This window comes from Hippocampus zosterae, chromosome 15, assembly GCF_025434085.1.
Source record: "Hippocampus zosterae strain Florida chromosome 15, ASM2543408v3, whole genome shotgun sequence".
NCBI lineage: Eukaryota > Metazoa > Chordata > Actinopteri > Syngnathiformes > Syngnathidae > Hippocampus > Hippocampus zosterae.
The window spans coordinates 15,982,476-16,007,431 of record NC_067465.1 but is presented as its reverse complement, the minus strand read 5'-3'; the positions used below and the strand labels follow the sequence as shown (position 1 = coordinate 16,007,431).

The window sequence follows — 24,956 nt, the reverse complement described above, 5'->3', positions numbered from 1 at the left end:
GGTCCAAGTCCTTCAAGTGTACACACGTTTTGCACGGGAGCTTGTCTTTGTCAATGATTAGCTGGCTTTGATACAGCCAATCAAGTCAATGTGTCAGCCAGGAAGCTCCTCTGTGGTCACATTCTTCTCCTTCTTATGTCCTCACTTGATCTTGTGTCTAACCAAGTGGCTGCAAGTTCAAGCTACGCCAGCGCACCGTATGTGCGGACCTGTTCAGACTGTTATCCGACAAAGCACGTGGAGATAGCTCCAAAGAGATGACCGGGCCATAAAATCAGAACAAAAGCCCCCAAAAATCTTGCCCGAAGCGCCTAGAGACGTCCAGTTTTTCCAGTCATGACCCCAGGACGAACTGTACTTAGGAGCGCAGCAGGAATGCTGTGGCGTAAATGGGCCCACCGACCAAATAGTCTTCATTCCAGTTCAAGTCAGGACCACGATCCTTCAGCCGACTTTTCCTTTTCCTTTCAAACTGAGCATTGCCCCTTTATTGTGTTTCATCAGGGTAACACTTGGTATCATGCACCTGTATGTTAAATGAAATGCAGGGAACTGTGTGTTCAATCTCTATTTAAAAGAATATTTTGATGTAAAACACATACTTATGTAATTCACTTATTTGTCAACTTATTATTTACGTATGAGTCATTCACCCAAAATAAAGTAAGCAAACATTTGATTCATTCGTGCTGTTTGGTTCAAAAGCCACAGAAATAATAAATACTATTTTGAAATATTTACAAAATCAATTGTAAGATATAACATACATTTGTTTTTGTTTTTTTAATTCTGATAAGCCACTTTGCTTATTCATGGAAATAATGAATAAGTGAAACAGACATAAATAATGAAAAATATATAAGGTTTTAAACTCATACAAGTCGTGATAAATACAATAAACAAATAATGAAGTAAAGATATTTAGATCTGAAAAGTTAGATATTAAGATAATGATGATGATGATGATGATAACGACAACGATAATATTTTAGTGATTAGCCTGCTTTTAAGTTGATAGTCATCATAGTTATCATCATCATCATCATCATCATTAAAAATTTTTAAAGATTTCAAAATATATCTTAGCGACAGGCACAATTTTAAATCTCTGAAAAATAATAACATGCTCACAAATATTTTGCGAAACAGGACTCTCATAAGTGGTAAATTTGGATTGAAATGAATGAGTGAGAACAAATAGAATCAAAAATCGTCTGTCGAAAATTTGATTTGTGATGAGCCTGGTTATAAAATAATTTAAATATTCATAAGAAAATTGAATACAACCATTTTTAAATTTTGACAAAGGAAAAAAAATTGATAAAAAAATAAATAATTTATTTAATTAATTTAATTTAAAATAATTTATAATCCATAAAATGTTTGGCTCTTTTGAGCTGAGTTGCAAATGAATGAAAATATGTAGCTGGATTAAAAAATCTAAAATAAGAAACATATTTAGACTAAAACAGAATAATCGCTAACTTCATTTAAATGTGCACAACCAAGACTAAGAATTTCTTCAACTACAGGTTTCTCATCCTAAATGTATGAAATGCTATTGGAAGTTAGGTGAAATGGGAAATTGATTGAAGGGTTTTAAGACTGATGCATGTGTGACATTAAAAAAAAAATCTGCCATCGTTAACCTCAAGCTAATGTTTCAATACAAACACTTTGCATGAATGCTTTTCTTTTTGTACACACGCAGTCCTCTTTTTCTTTCTCCCTTATAATTGCATTAAACAGGAGCAGGGAGGTTGCTCACTTAAGTTGAATTGCAGCTTTCCCATCTAAACCGGCACACTTTCACATTTTTTGATATGAACAAAATAGAGTAAGAAGTAAAAAGGGGGAGCTTCACTGCACCGTTGGACTTTGCTCGTTGCAACATTGGCCCTGGATAAGATGTCACACGCATATTAAATAAAGCTGGATAAGCATCAGGAGTGTTCATTGTCATGCAGGAAAGAGGCTGCTGTTAACATCAGAAAAGCAGAGGAGGGGGGGAAGGTGGAGGGGGGAGAGAAAAAGGACTAACATCTCACCCCGTCCTCTCTATGAGGCGCTAAAAGCCTCTCTCATTAGAGCTGTTCACAATAGTTTGCTCTACCTTGCATGACTTTTTGAGGCTTCCGAAATCTCAACGTGTGCCGCAGAAATCCCCCAAAAACTGCTCCTCTGAAGTGTTAGTCCATTGGAAGTAAATCCTTGTGGAAAGTCCAGGCAGGCATGTGGAGGAGCTGTGTGCCGTCTCATGACACACACACAGTCAGTCAGTCAGTCAGTCAGTCAGGCAGTAGGAATCTTCCTTTTTCTCTCTCTCTCTCTCTCTCTCTCTCTCTCTCTCTCTCTCCCTCTCTTGCATGCAAACAAACACAGATAGACCCCTCCCCCCACCCTACTCCCCCGAGGTGCCCTCCTCTCTGTCCTGCATGTGCCATTTGCCAAGGAGGAGGAGGAGAATGCATTCATCTGATCTCCTGTGGTGACAGATGCTCTGCTAAGGCATTGAAGGGGTGGGGGGTGTCTTAATGGAAATAAAGATGGTTAAAAGAGGGGAAGGATGGGAGTGGGGGGGGGGGGGTCCTTCACCTTCCTGTGGTCTGCCACGCGTGACCACCCAGCACGCTGGCGTAGGCCACTGTGTCAAGTTTGGTGAATTAAAGAGCACGGCATTGGGAGTGGGGGGCGGAGGGATTGACTTTGGATCGAAACACTTTAACATTTTATTTAGTGTGGGGGTGGGGTGGAGAGTCAGGGGTAGGTGCAGTTGAATCTGCCGGCAGGCAGCATTTTGTCACAGCGGCCAGGATTGACCCCCACGTCAAACATACAGGGATTGGGATTTTGGAGGGGGCTGGGTGGGGTGTGGGAGGCGGGGGGGGGGGGGGGGAACTTTCACTCTACTGCTATAAATACCAGTGAGTCATCCTCTGCAAAATAAATACACAGAAACGAGCGACAGGCGGATGTTGATGTCAGAATGAGGGATTTGGTGCCGTTATCTCGCCATGTCCAGGAAATAGCCCTCACCAATGACATGCAGGGTTCACCCGCAAATACTGCTTGTTTCAGGATTATACAATTCAGTGGCACTCGGTAGACCTCCGCCTAGGTCCAGCATTCTTATTTGTCCCCTTTTATAGATGCATTCCTCCTACATGTCTGATTTTCATTACAGTGAACCCCTGCTGTCTCAGTTCATCTTTTGTTTCAGCCTCCATTAAGAAAAAAGCAGGAGGTAATGTCTCTAAAAGTGGTTGGAAGTTTTTTAAAGGAGCAGTTAAATGACAGGGTGGACAGCGATTTCAGGGGCATATGTGAAATATTATTCAGAAAATAGAATGTACATAATTTAAAATTTTCATCGAATCACTTTTGTGGAGGGTAATACCGTGTTAATAAAACATTTTGCATAATTTCCCCCTTGATGATATATACTCTAGTTAGCTGAGGAGTGTGTCGGACATGCGCAAAGAAGGTCTAAAATGAAAGAAACCACCATTATTACTACCATTATTCTGGTTTTAACCACTGGGAAGTAATTTTAGAAAATCCCAAATGAAATATTTTTAGGTCACAAGTAATTAAACAAAATACATTTCATTAAGTATGACAAAAGTCATTTGTATTACTTCAATTCGACAAAGTAATCGTTTTCCCAAAGTGAGATGCTGACGAACAAAAGTGTGACATAATTAAAAGACAACAAGAGTGGGGCTCACTCTGGAAAGTGTACAACACCAGTCAGAAATCGATTAGGAGAGTTGGAGGAAGAGGAGTTTGTTGGCAAGATTTATATTGGACCATACATGTACGAGCCAGATGCTCAGGATGCGGAAAATGTGACCGAACGACCGGACATCGTGATTGGATGAATGGTAAGCTATTTCGGCTATTCGCTATTAGCCTAGCGTTGTTGTTTGCAATTTGTTTCCATCCATCATTTTCTAATACACTTATCCTCACGAAGCCCACGGGCGTGCTGGAGCCTATCCCAGCTGATATCAGGTAGGTGGCGGGGCACACCCTGAACTGGTTGCCAGCCAATCACAGGGCACCCAGAGACGAACAACCATTCACGCTCACACTCACATCTAGGGACAATTTGGAGTGTTCAATCAGCCTGCCATGCATGTTTTTTTCTGAATGTGGGAAGAAACCGGAGTACCCGGAGAAAACCCACGCAGGCACGGGGAGAACAAACTTCACACAGGAAAGCCAAAGCCAGAATCGAATCCTGTGAAGCCGACGTGCTAACCAGTCGCCCATCGTGCTGCCCATGTTTTACACTTTGAATCAAATATTTTCATAAACAATAGCGTTATTGTAAGTCATTGAATATCACACTTATTTTTTATGCAAATCCAGTTGGAAAACAGAGGTCTTCGAAGTGCTTGTAATAAAAATGCACGTCGAAACCAGCGTGAAATTAATTCGCTTTGCGTATCGTTCCAATGTCCATTTACATGCCCTATTTTTTATTTTATTTTAGCATCTCAACCGTTTGCCTGAATGTGAACAGTGTCTCCCCACAAAGCTCCAAATAACTCAATAACAATTGCAAAGAGCAGTTTACGGGAAAATCAACAGTACAACGACTGACTGGAATTTTGTAAATGACATCACTCGCCGGAGATTGCCGAACCAAAGCATTTTTGTGAAGCACGTTGCTATGGGTCTAACTAAGAATCTGGGTGGTTTACGTCAAAAAATAACGATAAAAAAATGAACAAACGTATGCTTGAAATCGTTTTCGCTCGAAGTATGACTCAAAAGATGGTTGGACAAGTTTACTTCACTCTTGACCTTGAACAGTTGTGTTATTGTGCTCCAGTCTCAAGATGACCGACTGATTCTGAGGTCACCAAATGCACTTTGTAGTGACCCTGTTGAGAGTAGTGTTGCAAAGTTCCCATTGTGCAATATTTTGGACCACTTTTGAACACTAAAAGGCCTCTTTGTGTGCGCTTTTCCTGTCCGCTAATGAGCCGAGCCAAGAATTTGTCGGGTAAACAGAAATTCCGGATGGCGGGGAAGCACAGTTTATAGCTTTGTGCCAATATTTACCCGTACACATCAGCCAATGACAAGAATCTTTGATAGAACTGAATGCATCCCGGATTGTGTACAGTAAATGCCGTTAGCCCCCATGTTCCAGTTCATTACCGCAGACGCTCTCAAAGAGTTGTTTTAATCAAGTTGTCCGCAGTTCTTCGCACCTCGCCTCCAATGGTTATACGAGGGGCAAAGTCAGCGTGAGGGGGAACAGCTGTAAATGCCTCGCCAGCCAATGGCTGCCTCCATTAGGGAGGCTTTCACACGCTTGTTTTTTTTTTTTAACCGCCACAGTTGTCCAAACATCGGGCTTTGGTTGGACTGTGAAAGAGTGTCAGGACTGTGGCGTTTTTCTGCTAATAACAAGTGCATATACAGTATCACAGAGGAAAAGTGAGCCGACGTTAAAGCGATGGGAAAAGAGCTGACAGTCCCTGACTTTGACAAGCATCCTAAATAAACCATTTAAAACACAGATAATGAGTAGGCCTTTAAAAAAAACAACAAAAGAGTGCGGATTGAATGGCTTCCCGCCCCTAGAGCCGTCCCTCAGCGCCGGTCGCATTGAGCCCCCTTTCCCAGCTTGCGGCCTGCACAAAAGGTGAAGGATCTCCGTCGCCAACTGAGGAATGATGAGTCACATGACGCCACCAGGGGGGAGGGGCATGGGGAGAAAGGCTTCTTCCTCTCGGGGATTCCCAGGGGAGCGCCGAGTGTTTTTGTTTTTAGCTGACTCAGCAGCCGCCCAACAAATGAAAGAGCACTTTAGTGGCCCATTATCGAAAAAAAAAATCATTCATCCATTTGTTCAGAGTGATGGAACACACACACACACACACACACACACACACACACACACACATACGCACAGGGAAAAGTTGAAGCACGAGCTGCTGATTATAGGCTGTGTTCAGAAATGAACGTAACTGTAGCGCCTCCCGCGGCACAAGAGGACAACAAAACATCTGATTAGTAACTACATTAAAGTTTTTCTTTATAGATTAAAATGGCTTCCTTTAACCAGATTCCCACCTCACATTGTAGCCAAAGGTACAATCCTGGTGGGTTCATGTGCCTTTTGGTGATGTAAATCCTGGAACGTAAAAGTGAGCTGCCATGTCTACTGTCCTTATTTTTATTATTACAAAGTATTGTTTAAATAAATATGGATTGTATATGGATTGTATTGTATGGTATTATTCACCATCTTCTAAATGGAAGACAAAGATAGCGAAAAAAACTGTCATGGGATTGAGTTTATTTATTTGTAGGAAAGGAGATCTCTGTTCAAAATTTGACTTGAAAAGAGGGTCGAAGGTCAAAGGTTTCCTCCTCTGCATTAGTTTCCCTCCATGTTCAGCTCAGATCATTTTAACAATATGCACAAAATATTTTACATTATCAACTTTTTTTAAAAAATATTAGATTACATAAACCATAGGGGGGTTGGACGTGTCGAGGTGGTTGTGAGGTTGACTTAAAGTCGAATTATTAGCCATATAGGTTGACCATTTTACTGTAGCCCTCTCTGAAAAATGTGTGTGGATGGGGGGGTGTCTTGGTCTAACAGCTGTGGCGACACGTGGCGACTCTGACACTGCACTATGAGGAGCATGAGGTTCAACTGACAAATCCACAGATGAGCAATGAGCATCAGGTGGGGAGAGGAAGTACAGCGAGCGAGCAAGGTGCCAATTAACACATCTCCCCTCACGTACCGTCACCAAAAACCAAAGCGCAACAACAGCAAGCAAAACAAAAACAGCCGCCCATGCCCAAATTCTCGCGTTGGGACGTGTGAGGACTCGCGCATTGCGATCCTCGGATCTCATTTCCTTATAAAAAAGCCTTTGCGGATGCCGCCCCGCCTTCGTTCTTACACCCCTGACCCGACACCGCCTGCTGGGCCCTGAAGTGCAAATGTGCGCTAGTGAGGATAGCGGTTGAGCTAAGGTCATGCCAAACAAAGGCATACATTCCCAGTGAATGCCATTGCTGAAGTCGTCAATGACACAGAGTGGAGATAATAGCCTCGGGCCTTCTCTCTCTCTCTCTCTGTATCTAATGGGGTGAAGCAAGTTTTAAAAGCTGCTGTGGCCAGAAGGAGTGGGGGTCAGAGAGTTGTGGGCAGCGGTGGGGGTGGGTGCAGGACTTAAGCCCGAACAAAAGGAGCATTTGGACACATGAAGAAGTCATCATCATTAAGCCACTGGAAGTTTACTGTCCAGTTATAAAGCTGATTTCAAAACCAGGGGGTGAGCTAAGGGGAGGGTGGAAGGAGGGCTGAGTGGGAGCAAGGGGCGGGGGAGGGAGGGGGTTGCTAATTCTTAAGCCTTTGTGGCCGGATTGGAAGAGGTGACCTTGCCACACGCGGGAGCCTAATTATTATATCAAAGTGGATTTCCATTTTTCTTACATGTTATGAAAAACTGAAGTGGTCGTAAGCCACTCGCAGGGCATCATTTAATTATGCATGTATTGATTCTTACTTTTTTTTATACTTAAGCTCTCTTTTTATGATTTACTTTTTTGCAGATCATAGAGGAACTTTGTACTGTAATTTTATTTATTCACTGTATTTATTTACTTATTTGAGTTGGTGCAACAAAGCCGATTTAAAAAAAAAAGTGTAATTCTGCCTTTTGAATTGAAGAAGAAGAAGAAGAAGAAGAAAACCTTTATTAGTCTCACAATGGAGAAATTCCAGCTTCACAGCAGCAAAGTTATGAAAGGAAGAAGTAGAACAACAAAAAAATAGGAGCTGCTGGAAAGGCAGCCACTCTCGCGGCGCCATTTTGAAGTCAAAATAACAAAAATAACAACACAACACATAGGACAGAGACAGTCGTGCAATCTTCACCACTTTTCTGCATACACTTTGTTGTCTGAAGCAGTTATAGATGAAAGAGGGAGGATCAAAGTGTCCTTTTTCCAGTGGATCAGAGACGTCATGCTGAAAATGTGCACACGTCTGCTACAAGCTAAGTTTTGAAAGCTGTAGCATCCATTGACGAAAAGAGATTAGTTCACTTCTCCTGTCCCACATAATCCGCTTCAAACTCCAAGCCGCGACTCCCAGCTCCAAATCCGCATCGGCACTCCGCGCCAACGCTCCTTTCTTCTCATCGTCGGCTCCTCAAGACCTCCATCCATCCAGCCGCAGACCGTTCAACAGCACCGATCTCTCCGCTGAACAAAGCGGGGCTGTGAAAAATGCTGCCCATTACAGGCGCAAGACACAAGCGCCCCGGGACTGTCCAGCAACGACAGTCAAATGGCGCCGACATTCCTCCAGTCAAAAACAGTGCTGGTATACCCATGCTGCCGAGAAGGCGCAACCACCAAGCACAGAGTCTCCTCCTTGATCAATGTCATGGCCAAAAAATGCTGAAAAAGGTCCACATCAAGTCCACACGACGTAACAACAAACACAAAGTGACAAAAGAAACACAAGAACAACAACAAAAAAAAAACTTGGGTCGTCATTTTTATTTTGCAGAACAAGTGTAGTTTATTTTTCATTTAATTGATGTACAAAGGGGCGGCCCGGTAGTCCAGTGGTTAGCACGTCGGCTTCACAGTGCAGAGGTACCGGGTTCTATTCCAGCTCCGGCCTCCCTGTGTGGAGTTTGCATGTTCTCCCCGGGCCTGCGTGGGTTTTCTCCGGGTGCTCCGGTTTCCTCCCACATTCCAAAAATCTGCATGGCACGCTGACTGAACACTCTAAGTCAGTGGTCACCAACATGGTGCCCGCGGGCACCAGGTAGCCCGTGAAGACCACTTGAGTAGCCCGCCAGTGCCTGGACATTGTGATTTGCTAGTAGAAATTATGATTTAAAAATGCAAACATTGGCAGTACTGTGAGACATTTCGAAACACGATCAAAGTCTGACAATTTAAATCATCAAGTATTAAAAATAACACATCCTCATATTATTGAAGGTATTTTGGACAAATATGTTATTTCAGACGTGTATCAATTTGGTAGCCCTTCACACAATCGGTACACATGAAGTTGCTCTCACCTTCAAAAATGTTGGTGACACCTGCTCTAAGTTGTCCCTAGGTGTGAGTGTGAGTGCGAATGGTTGTTCGTTTCTGTGTGCCCTGCGATTGGCTGGCAACCGATTCAGGGTGTCCCCCGCCTACTGCCCGGAGACAGCTGGGATAGGCTCCAGCACCCCCCGCGACCCTAGTGAGGATCAAGCGGTTAGGAAGATGAATGAATGATGTACAAAGATTGGAATTCATTTTTTTCTAGTTTACAAATGATTCGCTTTTCGACGATTTTTCGCTCACTAAAACAAGCACAAAGCTGTTTGAGAACAACCCCTAAATAAGCCACCATGTGGTCAAAGAAGAAGTGTTCAATGTGTAATTAGCCTGAAATGCTTTTATTTTGAAGGCCAGACTTAACAGTACTGAGATCCATCGCAACTTCGTGGTTCACTTATCGTGGTTTCAGTGCATCGCGGATTTTTCGAAAGTATTCATCAAAAAAAAAAAAGATTGCGAAAATGCCACAAAAGGTCCGCGAGAGGCAGCGAAAGTCGTTATGTGTTGTGTTTATTATTTTACTTTATGTTAACTGTTTTGTTAAGCGCTTTGTTACAGCTGCCGCTGTTGTGAAAGCGCTATATAAATCAGCATGTATTGAATTGTATTGTATTGTAAAACATAGAGCAACATAAACAGTACTAGGTCTATTTCATGTTTATGTTTGCTGTATTTACTGCACATTCCTTTTTTTAATAATTTTGAGCATGCAAATACTTGTTTTCTACTTTGTTCCACTTCTTCCCTGCACACTTTGCTGCTGTAAATTGTAAATTTCTTCATTGTGAGTGAATCAAGGTTTTTCTTATATTATGTTATTTTGTAATTTATATACTAACCTAACCTAACTTATACATCTTATATGTATATATTAGTATATAGCATTAAGTAATGTTAATTATGACAAACATTTACTTCTACATGCATGTATACCATTACATTTGGCCTTATAAATATTATTTATACTCATACACATGTACAAATACCTGTACGGGAGGGATACCTCCTTGATGGATTTTCCTGTTTCGCGGGGATCTCGGTCCCCATTAACCGCAATAAGTGACGGATCACTGTTTGTAACATGGTGATGTTGCCTCAACTTGTGTAATGTCGCCATGTAGACTGGGAAGCTTGTTATTGCCCTGAGTTGTTATTAGAAGGCTGAATTGTGGAATACGCCTTGCCGTCTGTTGTGGCTTCTTAATTCCACAAGAAATTCTGAGATGTTGTGATTAAGAAGGCAGAAAACATGCTAGAATTCAAGAGTGAACTTGGCTGCTTCTTAGATTCTCATCCTCGGTATATAGACCATGAAGAGTCTGCAAAAAACATAAAAGTGGAGATTAACATTCATTTCTCCACTGCATTAGTTACTTTAATTCATTCATGAAATCAATTTATTTTGTAGCTATTCTCTATAAAAAATGTGTCTTTTGTTCATACATTTGGGTCCCTGGAATGGATGAATTGGATTTACCGTGCAGTCTGTCCTATGGAAATAATTTCTTTAGTTTTCGGACTATTCATCCTACTTGATGGAAGGGGCTAATCACAAAAATTGAGCTTCACTTACATTTTGCAGAGCAAAGCGAAATCCTTTCCTTAATTTACATTTAACTGATTTTATTTGGTGGATCAAAGATGATTTTTAAAAAGTGTTTCATACTTGTCAATTTTGATTTTGCAGCCCAAAGTATATTTTTCAAATGTTTTAAATATAATTTTTAAATGCCATTTAATTTTATTTGTGTAGTCATTTCCATTTTAGATGTCAAAGTGAAAAGCTTATCTCCTGTATATTTGGATGTATATTTTTTTTGTGTGTGTATATTTTGAATTGTATTCATGCACTGATTCTGAAGCCCAAATGAGAATTTTACAAATGTATTTTTATTTTTTTTGCAGATCACTGTGGCTTGAATTTGAGTTATTTTGAATTATTATTATTATCATTATCAACAAGCCATTTAGAATTATTATTTTGACTTCGTTTTAGCAAACATTTCCAAAGATGGAAGCCGAGTATTTTCCTGCAGTTTTTGCGTGTGCATGAGAGCATGCGTGCATGACTGTGACGCTGCCTTACAATGCTGATCATGACTGTGCAATAAGAAGCAAGAAGGCTTGTCAGTGAACCCCATCTGCATTTTACAACACTGACGGGTTGAATTCCAGTTCAGGCCAAGCCAGGACAACACACACACGCACGCACACACACACACACACACACACACACACACACACACACACACACACACACACACACACACACAGGACCTTAATGCCTTTATGGACTCATTCAGGGCTGCCATATTGAACTGAGTTCTATTTCATACAGTAAACCTGTCAGTGGTCGTGGTCAAATGTCGGTCAATGGTAAAGGGTGAGGTGGGTTGAGCAGAAAATGTCATTTGAGGAGAGGGGGTGCAAGGGTTAAATGGACAAATGAGGTTCTTTTTTTTTTCTTTTAACCAACAAGTTTTAGGGTGATATTTTACTCAAACAGCAGATATCTGTTGACGCTTGACTAGGCCTTGCCTCCTCCTCGTTCCCCAGGGCTGTAAAATGTCACTGGTATTTGTTAGAGGGTGTAAAAGGAGAGCAGTGCATCACATTGAGTGTGCCAAGACTATCAAAACATTGCCTCTTATCAGATGACTGAAGAGCTCACGTAGGGGTCAGGTTCCAGTTTGCAAGGGAGGCCATGCTCGAGCTATGACAAGCAAGGATGTGCGAGGGGGTGCTGTGGATTCCTGGACACATGCCTCTTTTCCCTTGATGCCCAAAGTGTCCCTTTGCCACATCCCCCAATTTGTGATTTTATTTTATTTTATTAGTATGCTTGTTTGTGAAAGTCGGTCTATTTACCTGTAACAGCACAGTTGATCCTCGCATACCTGTGGTTTGGCACCTGAGGATTTGCATATTCATATTGTTTTTTGGGGTTTTTTTAACCCCCCCCCCCCACACCCCCAAAAAAGATATTTTGGATTTTTTTTTTTTTTGGAGAATATAACACATTTCCGCTCCATCTGGCCAGTCTTTCTCTTCTATGTAACTGAGGTGGCTGAAATATTGCAATGAATCGACTTGGATGGTCTCAGTAGCCTTAGTGGGGCAAAGGTGGTCTTCTCTGTGAAACGACTTGGATTCAATTTTGTTGTTTGGCTTATTAAGCCGCCCTTCACAATGTCCATCTGTCTGCGGGATGAAGAGGTCGACAGCCAGCCCTTCATTCAGGTTTACTGTCACTTTGCCCTATCAGCCAGGTATTGTATGTGTGTGTGTGTGTGTGTGTGTGTGTGTGTGTGTGTGTGTGTGTGTGTGTGTGTGTGTGTGTGTGTGCGCGCTTCACCAACAACAAAAGCCTTGGATCCACATGCCCATTGTCCGATCAAGACAAAAAGAGTCCTGCTGATGCATGACGGGAATGAAGCACGTCACCGGGGGCAACTGGGGCTTATGAGTCAGGCCGTAGTGTATCCGTGCGTGTGCCTGGTAAAGATGAAATGGGTGGGTGGGTGGGTTGTTTGTTGGTGGTGGTGGGGCGTGGGGGTGGTGATTGGGGTGTAGCGGGGGCAGGTGGCTGCTGACGCAGCACTGCCGCACGCCCGGGGTCAGGAAGAGGGACATGATGGATCCGGCTGACTGCTCCGCTGAAGGAAGTCGGTGGGGAAGGGGGAGGAGGGTCCGCGCGTCGAGATGCTGAGAGGCCTCTTTGTCCACGCGTCACTCACAAACGATTCAAGGTGGCCCAGGGAGGAACAAGAAAGGAGATGCGCTATTGTGGAAGACGCTTAAGACACACAACAGACTTCTTTCTTCCCACCCTCACAGACAGTTTGAGTGTGGACTGCAACGAATGGGACCACTTTTAATACAAAAAGTATTGGGACACCAATGTGAAAATGGAGGAAAAGAAGCAGTTTGATGCAAGTACATTTCTTTTAAATCAAAATGCACTTCGGGGTGGGCGGGAAGTGACATTGATCTGCAAGATTTTGCATTTGTAAATTAGAACAACCAATTCCCAATGTGGAATTACATTTTTTTTTTTAAATCTCAGATTGTTCCGCAGGTGGGCGGCCTGGTAGTCCAGTGGTTAGCACGTCGGCTTCACAGTGCAGAGGTATATCTGCTATATTAGAAATTGTTTGAAAAAAAAAACCTTTATTGATTTCCTTTACTTTGTGTTTAAAGGAAAAATTTGCCCAGTTCTGATCCCAGTTCTGTACTTCCTGTGTGGAGTTTGCATGTTCTCACGTGCCTGTGTGGGTTTTCTCCGGGTATTCCGGTTTCCTCCCACATTCCAAAAACATGCATGGCAGGCTGATTGGGCGCTCTCAATTGTCCCTCGGTGTGAGTGTGGGCGAGGATGGTTGTTCGTCTCTGTGTGCCCTGCGATTGGCTGGCAACTGATTCAGGGTGTCCCCAGCCTACTGCCCGAAGACGGCTGGGATAGGCTCCGGCACCCCCCGCGACCCTAGTGAGGATCAAGCGGTTCGGAAAATGGATGGATGGATGTTCCGCAGGAAACTAATATTCGTGAATATATTATTTCCCCTGCGATTGGCTGGCAACTGATCCAGGGTGTCCCCCGCCTACTGCCCGAAGACGGCTGGGATAGGCTCCAGCACCCCCCGCGACCCTAGTGAGGATTAAGCGGTTCAGAAAATGGATGGATGGATGGATATTATTTCCCTTTGTCCATGGCATTAAAATAAGTCAAATCTCTAAAAATTAACATCAACTTTGGTCTGTCATTTGAAAATAAAACGTAGGTCCACGATAGAAATTCCCCTTTTAACCGTCTGAAAATATATCAACCAAAAAGCTATATCAATTCAACTTTTAAAGGCAAAATAAACTACAATTGACTGTCAAATGCCTTTCAAAATGAGTCCAATTATTTCCCCGACACATTGGCTTCCTGCTTACTTCAGCGCGTGTCAGTCGCTGCTTTAGTTCCACCGGATTTGTCACGCGAAAAAGCTGGCACGTGGGTTTGAGGCGCATTGACCCTATCCATCAAGTCAATAGACTGATCCGCACATATATCAATACCGAATTATTTTCCATGTTTTCCTTTGTCTGCGCTTGACCTGCAAGCACTCACCCGGGGAGGAGAATGAAAGGAAGAGAGAGAGAAAGGGAGAGAGCCAGAAAGAGATAATGACCTCCCCCCGGCTCAGCGGAACATTGAGTCCTCGCAGCGTGCGGGCCTGGGTCTTGGTCACCGTAGCCTTGGGCGATCTGTGAGTGCTGACGGGGAGACAAAAAAAAAGTGCGCAGGCGGGCGAGCCTCTCCCACGCAAACGCTGGCAGCACAAATACGCGCTGACCTTCGGTTCCATTAGGAGGCTGAGTAAATGTCCTGTTTGGGGACGCCATATTTTTGAATGTATGATTCTGTGTGTTTGTGTGTGAATACAGCGGGCTGTGGTGACAATGGTGTTGCCTTGAGAGTGTGTGCAGCTGCTGTAAGCCTGACACAGCTGGGCGGAATCATTTTCCATAACTTCAAGACCTGGTGGAACTATTACAGCTCGCAGGGCCAAAAAGATTGGGTCGCACCGTACTCTGCTGACAAACACTAGCATTAAATCATGAAAGGATAAGCTAGCGGTAGACTGGAGCGAGTACTGCCAAGCCATTCAGCAGACATCTACATCTACAACAAGGCCGAAATTGCACTAACATGGTTACCAAGAGTATTGACAGGAGAAGACGCGGTAATGTTACCGCTGCTGCTGAGTTGGGCGCTCTGGAGCGGATGAAACGCGTGACCGCCATCTCAAAGTGATTGCATGCTGTGTTTGCAAACATTTTTGCATATTGGTCGCGCTTCCTCCCTGAGACTAAATTCCTTTGTGCATTATTGACACCGCATACCCTGTAAAGTAGCGGTGCCCAATACGCCGATCGTGATCGACCGGTAGCTCGCGGATTAGTCCCAAGTCGATCGCGAGGGGTGTCGAGGAAAAAAAAACGACAACAAAAAAACATTTTGTGTGCGTTATTAATATGACATATTTTTCTGCTAGTGCACACTGCACCCTTAGCATCGCATCAGTCTCACATTCACAAATGTATTTAAAAAATAAAATAAAAATGCAAGTCATCTTTAACTTACCTTTAACCTGGCCCATAACCTACATCACACGAAGTTAGCGGTCAGCAGTCTGCAATTGCAGCTTACGATCAGATCTGTTGCGCTATATTTGTTATTGTTATTACAGTCAAGACTCGGTTTTCGAACGTCTCCGTTCTCGACCAAATCGGGTTTTGACTAAAAAGTTCAAGTTTTTTATGCCTCGGAAAATGACCGAAAATCGGTTCTCGACCAAACTGAGCACACTTGAATGCGCCACTTGACTTCTCTCGCCTTCCTTACACGAGGAAGTGATGCTTTTATTTTTCAGTTTCGTTCATCTTGGGGGCCATTATGGCTGTTGCTCATCAGGGCATTTGTGTGTAAGTGCATGAGTACGCATACGTGCGCGGTAAGGGGTCGATCGCGGCAGGTTGGTTGATCGAAAAGTCAATCTTAAAAAAAAGGTTGGGCACCCCTGCAATAAGAGTTGGGGGGTGATGGAGCCGATGCCAGGTGACTTTTGGCGTAAGTTGGACTACACCCTGAACTGGTTGCCAGTCAGTCACAAACAAAAGTTCCCACCCACATCCACACCGTCACTGAGTGCTACCCGCAAACAGGCGAGAGTGCACCGCCACACCATTAGCAACCCTTAGACGGAAATTTATGTACCGTAATTTGCGAGTTTTGCAAGTTGCCCTGTTGTTATCCTTTCTTGTAAAATGTCAACAAACTTTTGCGTGCCATGTTTCTTCCGCGCTAGTAAATAACATCGCTATGCAATGTGTGTGATGACGTCATTTGTCTCACGCAGGAATTGATAAGGGAATCGTTTAAAAAAAATGGCAAACGATGTCAAGGAAATCTCGGAATGGGTTTTCAACAGGAGACGATTTTCGATTCACATCCCGAGTTCTATGGCACGGTTGAACCTGTTTTGTTTTGCATAACATCAATTTATTTTCAACAAAATCTAAAAATCAGGAAGTTGTCAGTTTGATTTGACACTTTTGTTAATTTATTACAAAAGACTCTTACATTCATGGGCGACCTGGTATCCAGTGGTTAGCACGTCTGCTTCACAGTGCAGAGGTAGCGGGTTCGATTCCAGCTCCGGCCTCCCTGTGTGGAGTTTGCATGTTCTCCCCGGGCCTGCGTGGGTTTTCTCCGGGTGCTCCGGTTTCCTCCCACTTTCCAAAAACATGCATGGCAGGCTGATTGAACACTCTAAATCATCCCTAGGTGTGAGTGTGAGTGCGAATGGTTGTTCGTCTCTGTGTGCCCTGTGATTGGCTGGCAACCAATTCAGGGTGTCCCCTGCCTACTGCCCGAAGACAACTGGGATAGGCTCCAGCGACCCCAGTGAGGATCAAGCGGCTCGGAAGATGAATGAATGACTCTTACATTCAGAGTCAGTTGTATGTGATTTATTTTGGACTTAAATTCTCTTCTACACTGTGATTGTGCCTTTTTGTCAGAAATGAACAACAGGTCTTTCTTTAAAATTAGCAGTCATTGGTTAAATAAAAATTGTATGTATCAAAACTAAATGTCACCACTATTTGACGATCGCCGCTGGACAGCTCCGGAGCGCTTGTTTTTTGCGCTTGTAATGAATGGGGCAACATTTTTCACAGGCCCGTGTTGTTTAGCAGCTATATCGGCACTGCTGGACAGTCTGCGCTAGTGCGGTTGGATGGACGGCTCATGGAGCCAAGGATTAGAGAGGAGCGTCGGCGCTGAGTGTGGATGCGCAATTGGAATTGAGGGTCGCCGCTATGGATTTGAAACGGATTTACATGGGACAGGAGAAGTGAACCAATCACTTTTTTGTCACTGGACGCGACAGCTACTCATTTACTGTCAAACTTAGCTTGTAGCAGATGTGTGCGCATTTTGAGGATGACGTCTCTGATGCACTGGTGAAAGGACACTTTGATTCTCTCCACTTTCGTCGAGAACTGCTTCAAACAACAAAGTGTGCGCAGGAAAAGCTTTCATGACATTTTCATGTTATGGTAATTGTGTTATATTAATTTGTTCTTTTAAGTTCACTTATTTGTAAAGCATTTTGTTACATCAATAAAAATGCATTGTATTAGATTGTATTTTATGTATACATACTGTATGCATATTACATTATATCATTTCTTTCAACTACCGGTAATACTCGTTTCCAGCTATTGAGGTAGGTTAGGAAAAACATTTGGTTCATAACTGAGAGAAAAGCAACCACAATCAGCTCACCTCCAATATGTTCTACCCCTTTTTATTGTTGACGTTTTTACACTAAATGTGCTCTCTTTAGACATGAAGTGCCAGTCCATCCAACAGAGAGGAAGGCCTCCACCAAATTCAAAATGGTTTATCTTGGAGGGGAAAATACAATAGTGGCAGCCAAAACAATGAGCATCCACCTGACAGACTTTCCGACACAGCCGGCGGCACAGCACACAGTGTACTCGCTTCCTGGCCACTGTGTCTGGGGTTGGCATCTGTGCGAGGGGGGAGGAGGAGGGTGGCCTTGTGGGGGGGCGGGGGGGGGGGGGAGTCGGAGTAGTGGATAAACGGTGGATGGAACAGCCTGTGAGAACACACTGTTCTAAAACAGAACATTGCGAGAGGCAGATCCGCCGCTGGATGCTTTCCAGGTCTCAATGGCAAGTGTGAGGATAACATTACTAAGTGCTCGAGTTCACATCGGAGGCCCGAAGAAATGCACACACAATCCTCAACAGTTGATATCATTAGCCAGTGGCCCCCAACATTTTTTTTGTGCCTCACAAAGCAGTACCTTTCGCCGACCGACGTAGAGACAAAACACAACTCACCATAATTGAATGTAGTTGTATTTAGTTGTTAGGCTTCAATGAGCAAGGTCCCATCGAGAAGGAATGAAAGAAAATGACACCCTAAGTGTCATACTTAAGCCCACTCTATCATTCCTTTGTTTCAAATAACAATTGAAAATCAAAAAGAGACTTTTTGTTATGTGCTTTACAATGACAGACTTTTCGCAATTCTATTTTAGGCTCAGATCAAAACTACTACAGTGAAAAATGGGCCGCGGGGCTGAGTTTAAGTTTAATAGTTCATTGGTCACGTTTACATGAGGGGACAAGCAGATTGGAAAATGGATGGACATTGAGTCCAGCTACAAAACTGCACCCCTGATATGGTGTATTTTTGCCAGAAAAGCAATGTTGCAATACTTTTCTACCAGCCCAAGTGTAAATAAAATGTGACCCTTGTAGGATTTTTTTTGCATTAATTAAAAAGCCTGCTTGTCACGATCAGGTTTTCCTCATACCACTAAGTCAGCCATTTGTGGTATGTAGCTCAAATGTGGCCAGCAAGGTCAAGAGTAGATTGGGGTTGTTTTCAAAGATTTGGATTCATTTTGAATAAAAGAGTCCAACCAAACCAAATGACATTTTTTTTCAATAAAATAATTTTTGTTAAGTCTCCCTGCGTGGCCCGGTACCAGATGGCTCACGGCATAGCGCAGTGACTCGGGACCGCTTCCATGTGTGCGTGTGAGGCCTACTTCGCCTGGTTATGCCATCACACGCTCGACCCATTGACTTTTGTTGTGGACACGCTCCCTGATGAACGAGACAGGGCGTCATTGCGGTAAAAGCTTGACTCGTTTCTTTCACTCAGGGAGTTATCTCATCTTTGATCCCGGTAATAAGGGTGCACTGCACAGCTGGACAAAGTACAGTGGAAGCTCAAAGACTCTCTTTCCAAAGGAAATTGAATTCATTGGAGCCAAATCATCACTGACAATATTCTAAGTAACCAATGTGTAAAAGCACTTTTAATGGTAATGTAAAAAACAATGGAACACTAAATCTGAACAATAATGTTTATATCTTTTAAGTGTAAAGAGAAGTTAACCACCGTTTATATTAAAACATAAAACTGATCCAAGAAACAGTTTCAAGAAGATTGTATTTTCCCAAGAAAACAAGTTCCCTGGTGCTCTCATCTCATGTATGCCAAGTCAAGTCAAGTCAACAGTATTTATAGAGCACTTTCAAACAGCCATCGTTGCATACAAAGTGGGGGGTTCAAATAAATGGTCCGTGCAGACACTCCCTTGAAATCCAATTTTTGGTATTTCGGTATGTCATCTCATCGCCAACTATTCAATCAAATAGCTGGATCTTGCTGAGATTGCAACTCAAGATGTACATGGAGAACACTGTGCTCCCCCTGCTCCACCCATCACTTGAACATCATAACATCTCCCTGACTGCGTTTGCAAAATGACAAACAGCTGCTCAAAAAGGATGAATTGGCTGATAATCGTGGCTCTAAACAATGGGCGGCTGATGGAATCAAATCAAGCCGCTTCCTGCAGGTGAAAGGAAGATATAACAGCTGATGGTGGTGCTGCTGCTTTCGGGAGAGTAGCCCCCACCCCCGAGGGATCAATGCACATAAATGGAAAGGGTCACAGACCTTTGACATCTCCTTTCAGCCGGGGGAGGGGTTTGGGCCTTTGTGGAACTGCCTTGAAAGATCCAATTGTCGACTGCGTCAGGGGTCTTCATACAGTACAACACGCTTTGGCTCAAAGAGCGTCAGCTCAACTGGATGCCAGCCCGCATCCAGCTGCCCAGCTTCGTCTCTCCCACGTGTTTTAACCTTCAGTCCATTGTGCTCACTCCTCATCCTCCCCTTGGAAACCTTATCGTCGCCTCGCCTCCACTTTCATGCTTCAACGGATGGCCTTGGACAACCGGTGTGGTATATCGGCCAATTTTGCAGCGAAGGAAAACTTGCAGGAGCCGTCAATCCCATTTGAATGCTTGGCTCCATGTGAGGGGAAAACGTTAACATCGGACACTTCTATCAACAACGTCTGTCTGTCGGATTAGCGTAGCGTCGGGACATGAGGAACGCGGTGTTCCTTGCATTCTTGACCTCTGGTTAAAAGTTTACAAGTGTGTTGATCCAGGTGGAAAACATCACACACATCAGCAGTGACATGCTCCACTAAACCAGAAAGCAAATGTCAATGCTCGACAACTAATGGACAACACGGCATGACTGAAAACAGTGCTTTTTAAGTTCATATCAATATGCACCATATATGGTTCCATGACCCAAAATACATCGGCCTGTCTGCTCCCTCCCTCCTCCGAAAAACACAACATATTGTAGAATACTGTACAAACACCAATATTCCGATCAGTTACCAATTTACGCTTTGTTAAAAGAAAAAAAAACACAACTTGTACTTTTTGTGTCCTAAACAGTCATTGACGCTGGAAAACAACATTACAGACATATATCAAGTCAAGTCAAGTACAACTTTATTGTCAAATGTGCTGACATTTCTTCCCTCTCAACCAGACAACAAGACAACTAGAGGTAACAATCTTAGTGGCACAAAGCAAGCTATGGTAGTTGTTTTTACTTAGATCACAGGTGTGAAGCTCAAGGCCCGGAGAGATATTGTAAGCATTTTATTGTTACCGAACTCTCATGAGAGTAAATTAAGCAAGAGTTGAATAAACCATTATTCTTGACTTTTTTATATGCTTTCACAGTCATAACGGCCCTCCAAGGGAAAAGGTAACTAGAGTGTGGCCCACAACAAAACCGTGTCTCACACCCCTGACATATATTTTTAACGATTATATTTTGTTACGGGTCAATTTGACCCATTTCAGTTTTTGCATTGACTGCCAGAGACCCAAGTGCGTATAGAGCAGGAAGTTTCTCTCATTCGACTCGTCACTATTCTCATGTCATTTCTTTGACCAACATACCAAAAATGAGCTCCAGAGGATTTACAGCTGAAGAAGCTTCATCACAGAGTTTGAACTTGGATAGTGATGCAGAGGAAGAGATTTCTGGCAATTTTGGCATTAAAATGTGGGCAGCCTGTGATGCAAAATCGAGTTTGGCAGGGAATATGCTAGTGCATCCTGGAACGCTACCTGGAGGAGCATCTGAGAAGAATCAGATGATGCATGTGGTGTTGAAGATGAGTGAAAGACTGCAAAGTCATAACTTTGTTACAATGTACGGTCTTTGAGATGAAGTTCAGGGGAGAAAGCTGACTATGTTGGCAAAAGTCAGAAGAAATTCCCAGTGAAATTCTGAAGATGCAGGGCACACCTCTGCATTACTTAATATTTGTTTTCCCTGAGAAAGCAGCAGTTGTTTCATACTGCCCAAAGAAAAACAAAAATGTTCTTGTAATGAGCACAATGCACACTGATGCATCTCTGAGCTCAAGAGAAGACATGAAGCCACAAATGATCCAGGACTACAACTCCATCAAAGGGGGGCTCGGCAATCTGACAGCACACATCCAACTGCCAGTGCAATACTTTGTAGATAAAACATTGAAAATCACAGAAAAGTTAAATGAAAAAAAGAAATTTGACATTGAAAAACTTTCACTAAACAGTTCTTAAATATACTGTTAGGATTAAAAATCAGTTGTCGGTCTCTTTTCTAAATGTTTTCATCATCTTAAAGTTGTTACAGGTATAACCTGTGGGGTTGTGTGGATTTTTACAGTATGGGTCAAAATGACCCACAAAGTAATCAATGTGATTTTTTTTTCAATATAATATGAGGGTTACGTTGGGGTCCCATATTTGGAGCAACCTTTCTCTTCTGTAAAAAGCAGAACCACCAAATTTCACCACCACAAAACTTAATCAATATTTTGTTGAATTGCCCAAATGAAAATGTGATCAGGGTGGCACGGTGGACAACTAGTTAGTGCGTCGACCTCACAGTGCAGTGGTCGTGGGTTCGATGCATGGGAGGTTGACTGAACAAATAGTTAACGGGTTTACCCTGCCTACTGCGCAAAGACAGGTGATATCCCTTTTCCACCCCCCCCCCCCCCTAAATACTTGGTGCTCATTTGGTGCCAGGGCCAGTACTGTGCTTAGTTGGAGCTTAACAAGTTCTTACAAACATGTTTGGTTTTCCAAATAGCAAAGTAGGAGCTATGTCATTATGTCATCGTAAAGTGTCCAAACGTCACTGCTTACGTCAACGTTTATCCAAGATGTCTGCGCTATTAATAATAATAACAATAATACGGCAGCCCGAGTGTTTAGCGTGCCAACCTCACTGTCTAGAGGACGAGAATTGATCCTGGCTCCGGCCTTCCTGTGTGGAGTTTGCATGTTCTCCCCCTGGCTGCGTCGGTTTTCTCCGGGTACTTCGGTTTCCTCCCACATTCCAAAAACATGCATGGCAAGCTGATTGAACACTCTAAATTGTCCCTGGGCGTGAGTGTGAGTGTGGATGGTTGTTCGTCTGTGTGTGCCCTGTGATTGGTTGGCAACCCGTTCAGGGTGTCCCCCGCCTACTGCCTGAAGACTGGTGGGATAGGCTCCAGCATGCCCCGCGACCCTTGTGAGGATAAAGTGGTTCAGAAAATGGATGGAAGGATGGATAATAATAATGCGTTATTAGCATCTGCTAGGCTATTTAGCAAGGCATTGATTATACTTGTATGTGTGTATGTTGTACACACAAGTCAGGGACATACAATCAGCAAATGTGTCTATCTTTCTTAATCATTGAAAATGATCATGAGGCTGGCTGCGAATCACAGATCGCAGGCTATCTGGGAACACTCTTCTAGTGGAACACAACTGTGCTGGCGTTCACAGCTCAACAGTTTGTGCAGGTAGTCATTCCTCTCCATCTGCGATCGTCTTAACCCCTAATGTAGTTGGTGCCAGAGTATGGCTCAACAAATAATTGTGGCCATATTCAGTACTGGTTTCAAGTGCCATAGCTAGAGCTGGAGCCAATTTTGGTGGTGGGAAAAAGAAAAAAACTCTTGCTAACCTGGGCACTGGCCCCGGAATAGCACTAGCACAAGCGTGGTGGAAAAGGGCCACGGGATAGGCCTGCAACCTTTGTGAGGATAAACAGATTAGAAAACGGATGGATGGATGAAAAAGTTATCAGAGCATTGACTTTTGAGTTCACCCAACATTCAAAGGCTAATGTATTGAAATACGGATTTAAGCTACCAGTTATGGTTGTCTGGCCAGCTAAAAGATAACGTTGGTCAACAGCAAACTTGAATCAAAGCTACCTTTACGTGTCCCGAAATTACATTGATTTTAAAAATGTATGTATCTTGTATCACATCAGGTTTTCTAGATAGTCATATATTTTTTGTTTTGAATTTTGGCCTATAAAAGCTTGTGGAATACAGATTTTACCATGTGTTGTAATTTATAGTCATGACATATCAGAAAACAATTCCACCTGTTGCTGAACAGAACCCCCAATTCATAAATATTTACAAAATATATCATTACATACATCATGTGTTACATTATTGTTATCATATTGTATTATCAAAACCTGACGGAATAGAGAAGAAAAAAAACGAGAACAAATTTGGAATTATTTGAATCTCTGATAAAAAGAATTTTGGGTCAAAATGTGTCATGTGTACTTTTGAATCGACACTGGGTGACCAAATATGGTTCATTGCTCAATCGAGGGGAAAAAAAAGCTAACGTCTTCATATAAACTTTTGAATACTGACTTAAGTTACCAAATGCGGTTGGTTCCTTGTTCCAAAAAAGGCAAATGCCTTGCCGGATTTGCATGAACACTCATTTGTGACCAAATATGGTTCCTCACTGCTGATTTTAAATTAGAGTATTATAAACATGCCGAGAGATAAAGATTTTTGGAATTTTGGTGGAGGAACAATACTAATAAAAATGTCCAAAGCTCAAGCAGACTGATGAATGAGGAGTTGAAGGGCCGCCTGTTTTGTTCATTCTCTCCAAAAAAAAAAAACCCTGAAACAATCGCGCTAATCCCTCCGGCTGGCCCTCATACCATCTGAAGCGAGGGTCAGCGCAGCACTAAGTGTCTCTGAAAGGATCAAGAGGAGCATCTGCCCGCCTCCCTCGAGCTTGTTTTGCCATCTAATGATCAGCGAGGGTGTTGGGAGTAATAGATTTGCCCTTTATGGATCAATATGCTAAAATGTCTGTATCCCCCAGCGATCCAGTCACCCAATTCCCTTGCTGACGATACGAGTGGTAATCCATCCCTATGCCTGGCTGGCTTTTATTATGACACCAAATACACATCCAAGTGATCGCTTGCATGTGTCACAGTAAATTGTGTGCCGTTTGTGGGACGCCGATGTGTTCTTCACGATGTGAGCTGGAGAACAATAAAGGGATAATAAACAAAGCCGTTCCCTTGGAGACAATTACCGAGAACGGATGTCACAGAGTCATTTGAAGCTTTTCCTGGGAGAATTATGAAACTGTGAACTGAAGTCTCGCTAAATTGAGAAGAAAAATCATGAGGGAGCTCATTATCATAAGAAAAAAAAAATCTTTTCCACCACGTTAAACAAGACTGGACAAGAATAGACGGCCCTTCGATACTTGGAAATAACAATTGAACAGAACAGTATCCATCCATCCATCAATTTTCTGAACCGCTTTATCCTCACAAGGACCGCGTCTTTGGGCAGTAGGACACTCTGAACCGGTTGCCAGCAATCGGAGGGCACACAGAGACGAACAACCATCCTCGCCCACACTCACACCGAGGGACAATTGAGAGCGCCCAATCAGCCTGCCATGCATGTTTTTGGAATGTGGGAGGAAACCGCAATACCCGGAGAAAACCCACACAGGCACGTGAGAACATGCAAACTCCACACAGGAAGGACAGAACTGGGATCGAAACCGATAACTCTGCACTGTGA

At 43.1% G+C, this 24,956-nt stretch overlaps 1 protein-coding gene across 6 annotated transcripts in view; it reads right to left on the bottom strand.

The window, feature by feature from the left end:
• Positions 1-24,956, bottom strand: part of greb1l (GREB1 like retinoic acid receptor coactivator) — a 202,917-nt gene that overhangs the window by 36,910 nt on the left and 141,051 nt on the right. For 2 of the 6 annotated variants that reach the window (XM_052088351.1, XM_052088354.1), the window contains exon 2: positions 2,114-2,335. The exons of 2 other annotated variants lie outside the window; for them this stretch is intronic. The gene's annotated coding sequence lies outside the window, so the exon portion shown is untranslated. Of the gene's footprint in view, positions 1-2,113; positions 2,336-19,678; positions 20,048-24,956 lie in introns of those variants that run through there. 2 more of the 6 variants (XM_052088352.1, XM_052088355.1) reach the window with 1 other exon arrangement.